Source organism: Rhipicephalus sanguineus, chromosome 8 (genome assembly GCF_013339695.2).
Source record: "Rhipicephalus sanguineus isolate Rsan-2018 chromosome 8, BIME_Rsan_1.4, whole genome shotgun sequence".
In the NCBI taxonomy this organism is placed as follows: domain Eukaryota; kingdom Metazoa; phylum Arthropoda; class Arachnida; order Ixodida; family Ixodidae; genus Rhipicephalus; species Rhipicephalus sanguineus.
This window is the reverse complement of record NC_051183.1, coordinates 25,526,429-25,536,357: the sequence shown is the minus strand read 5'-3', so window position 1 is coordinate 25,536,357 and position 9,929 is coordinate 25,526,429. Positions and strand designations below refer to the sequence as shown.

The window sequence follows — 9,929 nt, the reverse complement described above, 5'->3', positions numbered from 1 at the left end:
CCAAATTACAGCGTCAAGAGTTCTGTTGGCATTGTCACGAGAATTCAGGAGGCGGCTTGCAGTCGAAACATGATATGGAATGTTCAGCGCGCATAATTTGGAACATCACAAGGGTTGCTGCTCGGGCGAGTTGGTCATCCATAACCGTAGGGTGGTTTATTCAATTAGCCGTCTATTTTCTACGCGCACTGCTCCGCGAACTGGTTTGTCGGCCCTGTCAAGCTCTTTCAAGATCTTTTGGTAAAACGCTGCCGAAAAACCTTAATCTTAATTTGTTATACTGTTATTTGGTATTTCTTGCTGCACTCTTCCAGCTGAAGCAAGGGTATAGCATATTATATAAACTGTCTGTTGTCAACGCGGTTGTCGTTAACAGATGGCAGGACGAGCTTGCGGCAACAAACTTCCTCGTTCATTGCTTATCAACACCGTCGCTTCGACGAGACGCTCGTATCGTCGAGAGCGAAGCAAGCGGATATCGAGTTGTTGCCGCCCGCCTGCTGCGCCGGCCCTAGCTGTCTCTCGGTGAGTTGTTTTCACGTACGATCCTGGGCGTGAAAGGCCGAATTCTTTTCGTAAGCGCGGCGTTCCAGTTGAAATCCTCCTTATGTTGCGTTCAGAAGGGCTTCAGCTGGGGCTACTTGGTATGGAATACTATAGAATAATGATGCACTGCAGAGGTGCACAAAGACGAATAACACGAATAGCCACAACAACACGAAAGCCCCGTGTCGCTAGGTCCGTGCCCGTATCGTATTCTTGTGGTTATTCATCTGTGTGCACCTCTGCAGCGCATTATTGTCCTTCCTATGCTGGAGCTCGAATCATGGTTTCGACATTAAAAAGTCTTCAGCGTCGCGCCCGTCCGCAGCCATATATTTGGTGCACTGTTTCCCTTATCAGCATCGGCTGCACACGCTACCAAACATTTGTCCTGTCACAAACATCTGACTGCCGCTGTGCCCTATGGATTACTGAACTCGAAACCATACTTTTCGGTGCCTTTGTGACGGGGTAAAATCGCGAGATGTGTTACAGCGATTGTGTGATTCGCCGAGCTTGGTTGCCGTCTGTGACAGCGCCTAATTTCCGGCGTGCCCCTGATCAGCAGCTAAATTAAGGACTAGGTAGCGCACTGATAAGCTAGGCAGCGATAGTCGTAGTCGTGTTATTGATCTCTTCCATAGATTCCTAGCGCAGCTTTAACTTAAGCTCAATGGCAGTAACAGCATCATGAAACATAGAAGCCGCTGGTTACCCGAAGGTCGCGGGATCGAATCTCGACCGCCGACGCTGCATTTTCGATGGAGGCGAAAATGTTTGAGGCCCGTGTACTGTCGGCCGCAAAAGTTTGCGGTACCTGCAGCGCGTGGCGGAGCGACGGAAAACTGCATTGCTGCGTCCCCTACCGTGACGCGGCCGGTGTTCAGGCTGTCGGCCTCGGCGATTAGCGACGGCGCGTTTAGGCAACGTGCCGTTGCCGGATGTAATCGCGGAAGCCGCGGCCGCTATAGCCTCAACACCCGCCGCGTCACTGTAGGGGACGCAGCAATGCAGTTTTCCGTCGCTCCGCCAGGCGCTGCAGATTCCGTAAACTATTGAGGCCGGCAGTACTTAGCCTGAAGTGCACGTTAAAGAACCCCCGGTGGTCGAAATTTCCGGAGCCCTCCACTACGGCGTCCCTCATAATCATACGGTGGTTTTGGGGCGTTAAACCCAATATAAACCAATATGAGCATAGAAGCCGAGTCACAAAAAATTACTGTTGTGTGACCTGCAGTTGCTGGAAAGCCGTAACTGTAGCCTGCGAAACGTCACCGACGATTACGATACTGCCTAATGCCAATGCTGGACGCCGCTGCTTAGGTCTTTTCATTTTGCGATAAGTTCAGGCGCGACTGCCTCGCTAACCGGGACACCGCGGACGGCAGCGCGCGGACGTGTTCCACAACAGCCGCCGTAAACAGGCCTCCGTTCACGCAGCACTTTATTTCTATATGATATCGGTGGACGCTCTCGCCGCATACCTTAGTGATGACGACATCGGCGACCGCACGACGGTGCGTACTACTGTGGCGCCGCGGGTGGCCTCCGCGGAAGCTGTCGTCTCGCCACTGCCGTTCCCTCCTCCTCGCGCTCTCCTCGCTATCGCCGTCTTTCATCTTCTGCTGCGCCCGGCGTTCGCTCTCTTTCGTCCTCATTCGCTCTGCCGGTTACGCCGACACCGCTCAACGCAGGAACGAGCACCGAAAAGCTGCGCTCTAAAACTTGTTTATTATGGGCGAACTTGTGCCTGGAAAACTAGAGCGTTACACACACACACAGCGTTCCTTCGACCAACTAACGTGTTCTTTCTCTACCAAGCCTCGCGGGTCAACCCACATTCTCCGTACCCGCGCGCGAGAGGCATAAGCTGAGCGCCTAAGTGAGCGCCTGAGAGCGGCGCTCTAAAACCAGCCCCATAATCTTGCTGCATGTTTGCGTTGTCGGGTACGGTATGCGCTGCGAGTACCGAAATATGAAATAAACGTTTGATAGATGAAATATATTAAGAATATATTTTTACTTTGGTCGGCGCTGTGTTTTCTTCGTCCACGTTTGATAGGTGCTTCCCATCACTGCTGTCAATCTCGTCACCCAATAGCTGAGCAGTTATTACTTCCATGAGCTCGTTTCCTAACTTTCGCAGGAGCTAAGCAAACCGAGGAATAGATTTCATTCGGTATTAGGACTTATAGCGCGAAATTTTAATGCACTTATGATACTTTTATCGTAAAAACTACCAGTCTCATTTTCCGCTTTCCTTTAAACAGGGCCAAATATAGTTTTTTTATTCATTCGTCCCAGTTGTCATTTACCGAACTTGAATTAAAGAACAGATTAAACCCGTCAGTAAGAGCAAAGCACATGCAGCTATGATATCCTTATTGATAGCTTGCACTTGACGTTCCGGACGCACAACATGGCTTCAACATGGCAGCTTACATGCCGTCAAAACAGTAAAATCACGTGACGATCAGCGTGCTTCAGAGTGATAACGACGTCGGTGGAACGTTATTGGGGCCCCTGTACATGAATAACGAAGGAACCAGTATGCGATGGACCGATAACACTAACTTGACATCACAAATTTCGCGTCCCATCATGTAGGTGCTTCAACGGAGCTGTTTAAGTGACGTCAGTGCAAGCAATATATAAGCGACCCCAAGTGCAATCTCGTGATATATTTAGTCTGAACTCCATGAAATGTTGGCGGAATATTAATCTTCAGGTGAAGATACTTGCCATAGTTCTATGTCATAAATGTATGCATCGTTCCCGGTGTTGTCAAGTGAGGTGGTTAATACCAACACTTTGAAACCGCGTGTGCCTATGTCGGCTGGACTGTAATCTATAGGACTAAGCTATTGGATTCTACAGAGGTATACTGCACGATGATGACAGATTTGGCCAATCAGAACGTGGGAGATTAAAAGTGCCCAAGGAGTTATGCTTTCGCGCAGAGCATGCGCCAATAGGCGAGCCGCGCTGCGCACGGGACGCGTGCCTCCCTTAATCGATCAAATGTGTAGTTAATCTCTCACTCGATACAAACGTATTCTTTCTTCCTATTTTAACGCGAGGCCCGCTTCGACAGTTATAGCTACGCGCCTCTCGAGAGTTGTATTCAATATGACCGTTCCCAGTTGCAGCTCTTCGCGCGAAATATCTATCGAACGGCATAACACTCGAGGCACGCAGTGATTGCTGTGGTACTGCTATCGAAGTAGAAGTGTGGCGGCCTTACTGCAGTTGAGCTCTGTGCGCGAAAACAACAATCTAACAATGTGCTGCTCTGCACTAGAAGATTGACTGATATGCCATTCACTAACCACAAGGCTTATTTTCGGGGTAGCCCTGCGGTCTACGGTAGGTGGCGTCGACAAGAAGTTTAGCATGTCATCTCGTGGTCCATAAGCTTTTGCGGTCGACCGTACATACACTTGTGCACTTCTGCCACCCACGTTCCTTATTTTTTCTCCATCATTAGTTTTTTTTCGAGCCGCCGTAGTGGCCCAGTGGTTGCGGGGCTCGGCTGTTAACCCGAAAGACGCAGGTTCAATCCCGGCCGCGGCGGTCGCATTTTCGATGCAGGGGAACATGCTAGAGGCCCGTGCTAGAGCACCAGAAAGCCAAAATTTCCAGAGCCCTCCATTACGACGTGCCTCATAATCACATCGTGGTTTTGGCACGTAAAACCATCATTATTGTTATTAATCTGCCTCTGCGCTTTTTCTCATTTCAAAACGAAGCCCTCAACGAAGTCTCTGCCGTGGTGGTACAGTTGTTACGGTGCTCGGCTGGTTCACGGTGGTTTCATTTGCGATGCAGGCGAAAATGCAGGAGGCCCGTGAATTTACGTTTAGCTGCATGTTAAAGAACCCCAGGTGGTCGAAATTTTCGGAGCACTCCACTACGGCGCACCTGGCACTCGTATTGTGTGTGGTGCTAACACACAAAACACCAAAAATCGTAATTATTTATTATTAATCTGCCTCTGCGCTTCTCTTACTTCAAAACGAAACCCAAAACGAAGTCGGGCCACCGTGATGGTACAGTGCTTGCGGCGTTCAGCTGCGGACCCGAAGTTACCGGGTTCGATGCCGGGGTGGTCGAATTTCTGTGAAGGCGAATACGCTACAGGCCCGTGTTCTGTGTGATGTCAGTGCACGTTAAAGAACACCAGATGGTCGAAATTTCCGGAGCCCTCCACTGCAGCGTGTCTCGTAACGATATCGGGATTTTGGCACCTAAAACGTCACATCTGTAATTGGAAAGAAGTCGTGCTGGTTTCATTTTTATAACCTCAAGGAGCGTGTACGTAGTCTAGATGACACGCAGATCTGTTTTTTAGCACGATTGACGAAATCGATAAGCGCACAGTAGGTGCTCGAGAGTGTTTTGCGGCACTGCGACTTCATACAATGGCGTGTGTCCAATGATAACGCGCACCTGGCAGCGAGTTTGTAATATGCAGAGCGCTCAACGCATGGCAACGGCAGCGGCGCGCTATTGGCTGCGCGCACACAGGGACGCCGCTGCGGACTCCGCCTAGCAACGGCCGCCACGACGAGACGACGCGCCCTCCTTCTCGGGGTGCCTTTCGCGGGAATTTTAAACGGTGAACGCAGCCGCCAGGCCCCGTGGAATTTTCGTCGCCGCTTGTGAACTGCTACTGCTTTCGCGTTGACCGAAGACGCCGTCGTCGCCGTAGGGTTCGACTGTGCTTTGTGCATTTTGTTTTGTTATAACGGTGAACACGTTCGCCCATGAACATTTGTGTTGTCGCCACTGTCTTTTGTGCCTTGGCGCTGCAGCAAGATGCGATCGGCCGTTGTGTTCTACTGTGCGTTTACACTTTTTTTCTTTTTTTGACAGTGAACAAGCTCGCCCTTGAATATCTGTGCTGTCTGCTGTGTCTTTTGAGCCCTCGCGTGTTGTCGCAAGACATAATCGTTGTTGTGTTGGACTGATTGCTTTTGTTTATTTTTTAACGCTGAACACGCTTACACGTGAATATATGTGTTGTCGCCAGTGTTTTTTGTGATCTCCCGTTGTCGCAAGACGTGATCGCCGTGGGTTCGAGTGTGCGTTGTGTTTTTTTTTATTATTATTTTTTTCGCGGCTGTTCTTGCCAACGCATTTCGCAGCCCTGCAACGCCGGTGTTGTACGGCTATGACCACGGAAAACAGCGCATGTGAGATGTCGGCGCGCCGCACGATCGAATGCGTTGAAGACAATGACAGTTCATCGCCTGACGTTGACGTGGTTCGGGCGAACATCACTGATGAACAAGGCGCCTGCAGCTGTGTAGAATATTACGGCTTGAAGACAAACACATCGTGTGTTGTAGACTTCGTGAAGTCAACAGCAAGGTGTGAAAGGTAATACAAAAATGGTGTTTCATAACTTCAAAAATAACTTGCGGCACCTTCCGTGGTAATTTAACTTCATGCTTTGGGGATAATGTCCAATGATGAGCCGTCTCAATTAGGTCGTATTATGTGTGCCCGTTCTACTGCCCTAATTGAATTTTGTGTGTATTTCTTTTTTAGTAAATTTGCAATGTCAATCTGGCTCCCAATCTCTGGCCGATGCAACCTTGGGTCCTTGCTCGTTATTGTTTGTAATTTAACTATATTCAGTAGGGTACGGATTTGGGCTGGTTGGTGCATGACTTCACGTAGAAAACAGCGCTACGAGACGGGACAAAGAAAGGGCACAAACACGGCGCTATATTCTGTCACTCTATACTATATTCTGTCAGTCCAGGTGCTGGCAATTCTTTCCAACTGAGCTTCAGTCAATCCTTCTAAGGGGCTATGCATGCCCAGGTGCGTTAATCTCTCTATGCTGGTGCTTTCGGGCAAGCCTAGGGCCTGCTTAAAAGCTTTCCTTACGAACATACTGATTTTGTCATTTTCTGTCTTGTTCCATTTAAGCCTAAGAATGCTAGCCTCCTTCATTCCGTGATACTTGTTTGTGATTCTCCTGATCAGCCAGTTGCCTTAGTGACCTTAGACACTATTTTTATAAAAGTATTGCTGTTAGTTCGCTTCGACTCAATGTTGAGTACAAGGACCCTAACTTGTTCAATGATGGGGATGCCCCCCACGTTTTTCGCGCAAGTCTGTATCTCCTCGCACTCTCTCTCTTTGATGTATCTCTTGGGCTACCTGCAGTTAAGTATGGGTCTGTAAAGGAGTGCTGATTTCTGTGGTGAAAATTAAAGCCTAGTGCCTGTGAGGTAGACTTCCACTTTATCTACCACTTCCTGTAACTTCTGTTCCATTTACCCATCACTGCCTTGCGAGATCCATATGGCAACATCATCCGGGTATACGGAGCGATTGATTCCTTCGATCTCTTCACATTTTTGTGACAATCCTGTCATAATGAGATTAAGAGCACGAGCGATATCATGGAGCCCTGAGGTGTAACTAAACTGCCCATTCTCCTCACCTCAGACTAGAGTTTCCCCATGTTGAAGGTAACCTTCCTATTCGTTAGGAAGTATCGGATGTAATTGTATGATCTTTCTCCCAGGTTTAAGTTGTTGACCTAAGTGAGTATGGCCAAATGTGCAGGTTTGTGGAATACTTTCGTAAGATCCAACCATAATGTAGCTCTGGTTCACATTGCGTTCTGATTGCTCTGATTATTTTCCCATCCTATGGTACTTACGCCATAAGATAGGAAAAATAACTAGAACACAGTTACTTATGTGGCTGCGGCACTTTTTCGATTTTGTTTCGCCAACCGCTTACGCTACGTATAAGGGGGGCCAAGTGCACACATAATACGGCCTAATTGAGACGGCTCATCATTGGACATTACCCCCAAAGCATGAAGTTAAATTACCACGGAAGGTGCCGCAAGTTATTTTTTTGAAGTTATGAAACACCCATTTTTGTATTACCTTTCACACCTTGCTGTTGACTTCACGAAGTCTACAACACACGATGTGTTTGTCTTCAAGCCGTAATATTCTACACAGCTGCAGGCGCCTTGTTCATCAGTGATGTTCGCCCGAACCACGTCAACGTCAGGCGATGAACTGTCATTGTCTTCAACGCATTCGATCGTGCGGCGCGCCGACGTCTCACATGCGCTGTTTTCCGTGGTCATAGCCGTACAACACCGGCGTAGCAGGGCTGCGAAATGCGTTGGCAAGAACAGCCGCGAAAAAAAAATAATAATAAAAAAACACAACGCACACTCGAACCCACGGCGATCACGTCTTGCGACAACGGGAGATCACAAAAAACACTGGCGACAACACATATATTCACGTGTAAGCGTGTTCAGCGTTAAAAAATAAACAAAAGCAATCAGTCCAACACAACAACGATTATGTCTTGCGACAACACGCGAGGGCTTAAAAGACACAGCAGACAGCACAGATATTCAAGGGCGAGCGTGTTCACTGCTAAAAAAAGAAAAAAAGCGTAAACGCACAGTAGAACACAACGGCCGATCGCATCTTGCTGCAGCGCCAAGGCACAAAAGACAGTGGCGACAACACAAATGTTCATGGGCGAACGTGTTCACCGTTATAACAAAACAAAATGCACAAAGCACAGTCGAACCCTACGGCGACGACGGCGTCTTCGGTCAACGCGAGAGCAGTAGCAGTTCACAAGCGGCGACGAAAATTCCACGGGGCCCGGCGGCTGCGTTCACCATTTAAAATTCCCGCGAAAGGCACCCCGAGAAGGAGAGCGCGTCGTCTCGTCGTGGCGGCCGTTGCTAGGCGGAGTCCGCAGCGGCGTCCCTGTGTTCGCGCAGCCAATAGCGCGCCGCTGCCGTTGCCATGCGTTGAGCGCTCTGCATATTACAAACTCGCCACCTGGCACTCCCGCAACGAGTGCTGCGCTCGCTCACTGAGGAAGCGACGCGAACGGTTATCTGAAAAATATTTGGCGTATAACTAAGTAATCGGTTTGACACTGTATGAAGAAGATTTTGCAATTTAAAAAAAAATCTGTAGCTCACCTTAATCCTTGATTTACGTGACTGGCAATGGCAATCGCACGTCGGCGTTCGTGTGCCGTGGTGTGTTCCTTCAGTGAACTCACTGTTTCGTCGCACTGCCGAAGTGGATCTCAGAGGCCGCGTAGAAAGAGGCGTGTGATTCTGGCGGCTCGCCAGAAAAGCGCGTCTCTTCTTTCAATTAGCTCATTCAACTAACTTTCATTAATTATTGTGACAAATAATTATGCCTTAAGTAAACGTATGCTCTCATATCATATGTATTCGATATAACGTGTAACTTGAATCTGTACCATCGATTTCGTAACAGTTTTATTTTGAAAAGCGTGCTTTCTGAATATCCGGAAAACCGGAAGTGCTCGACCGGAAGTGATTGGAAGAGAAACGATAGCGTCACTTGTTGCCTGTGCCACTAAAAAAAAATGTCTTTGAAGTATTCACAGCGATGTCGCATTTTTTCCCTTATGTTCTGGCTTTCTTGTGTTTTTTTATGCTGTCTTTTCTTTCTGTTTTTAATGTTTCAGTATATCGACCTAAATAATCCTTTTATATTTATCTCTGTCCGAATAGCCTAAATATCTTTGGTAATAAATAGATTCTATGAATTTTTATTAACTTTTGCTTTTATGTGTTAAGTTCTCGTAAAGCGTATATAGTTCGAAGTCCGGAATATTATTTCTGTCATTTGACCTTCGCGCTCAGTCGGGACATATGGAAGCCATGGGAAAAAAATTAATGAGCCGAAACCGCGGACATGCCATAATTTGTTTTGCTGAGAAAAGAATGGCCACTGTACACGTGATGCGCAGCGTTTTAGTGCAAATATACTGGGAAAAATAAAGAAACATAAGAAAGCTTCGCGTGAAGGCAGATATCGTAAGGATGTATTCTGGCTTTTTTTTTTCGTTCATTCTTTTCTTCAGGGGTTCAGATAAGTACATTGTAGCCAGTTCCCAGATTGCCAGTAGTGCCCCACTCGTGACAGAAGTCTTGACGTCAGCGTACAGTTGGCACCGAAACTAGCTTTTAAAAACATTAAATACGTCAGTGTGGAGCCGTGGTGAACCCCGGCATAAAACACTTTCGTGTTAAAATGTACTGGTAAGCGTGAGTGTACTGTGAAAAAATTGGCCGCGTATCTGCGTGCTTCGCTGCAAATGTCGTCTAAAGACGATAGAAGAGGCGCTGCGTGAGATATGGACGCCATCTGGCAATACGTCGGGAAACATGAGTGCTGTGTTGCGGGCTGGTAGTCCCGGCGCAGCAGCAGGCGAAGACCGGCGGTGACCAACGCGACCGGCGGGGACGCCAGCCAGCCCGAACACGCGGTTTGGCGCGAAGCGCTGCAGCAGAAGAAACGTCTGCACTCAACGAGTACTCTCCACACACTCTTTTA

The 9,929-nt window shown here is 48.2% G+C and overlaps 1 protein-coding gene across 1 annotated transcript in view; it reads left to right on the top strand.

Annotated features, from left to right (window-relative positions):
- Positions 1-359: 359 nt before the first annotated feature.
- Positions 360-9,929, top strand: part of LOC119401570 (TNF receptor-associated factor 3) — a 30,993-nt gene continuing 21,423 nt past the window's right edge. Inside the window, exon 1 of the mRNA XM_037668469.2 lies at positions 360-525. The gene's annotated coding sequence lies outside the window, so the exon portion shown is untranslated. The remainder of the gene's footprint in view (positions 526-9,929) is intronic.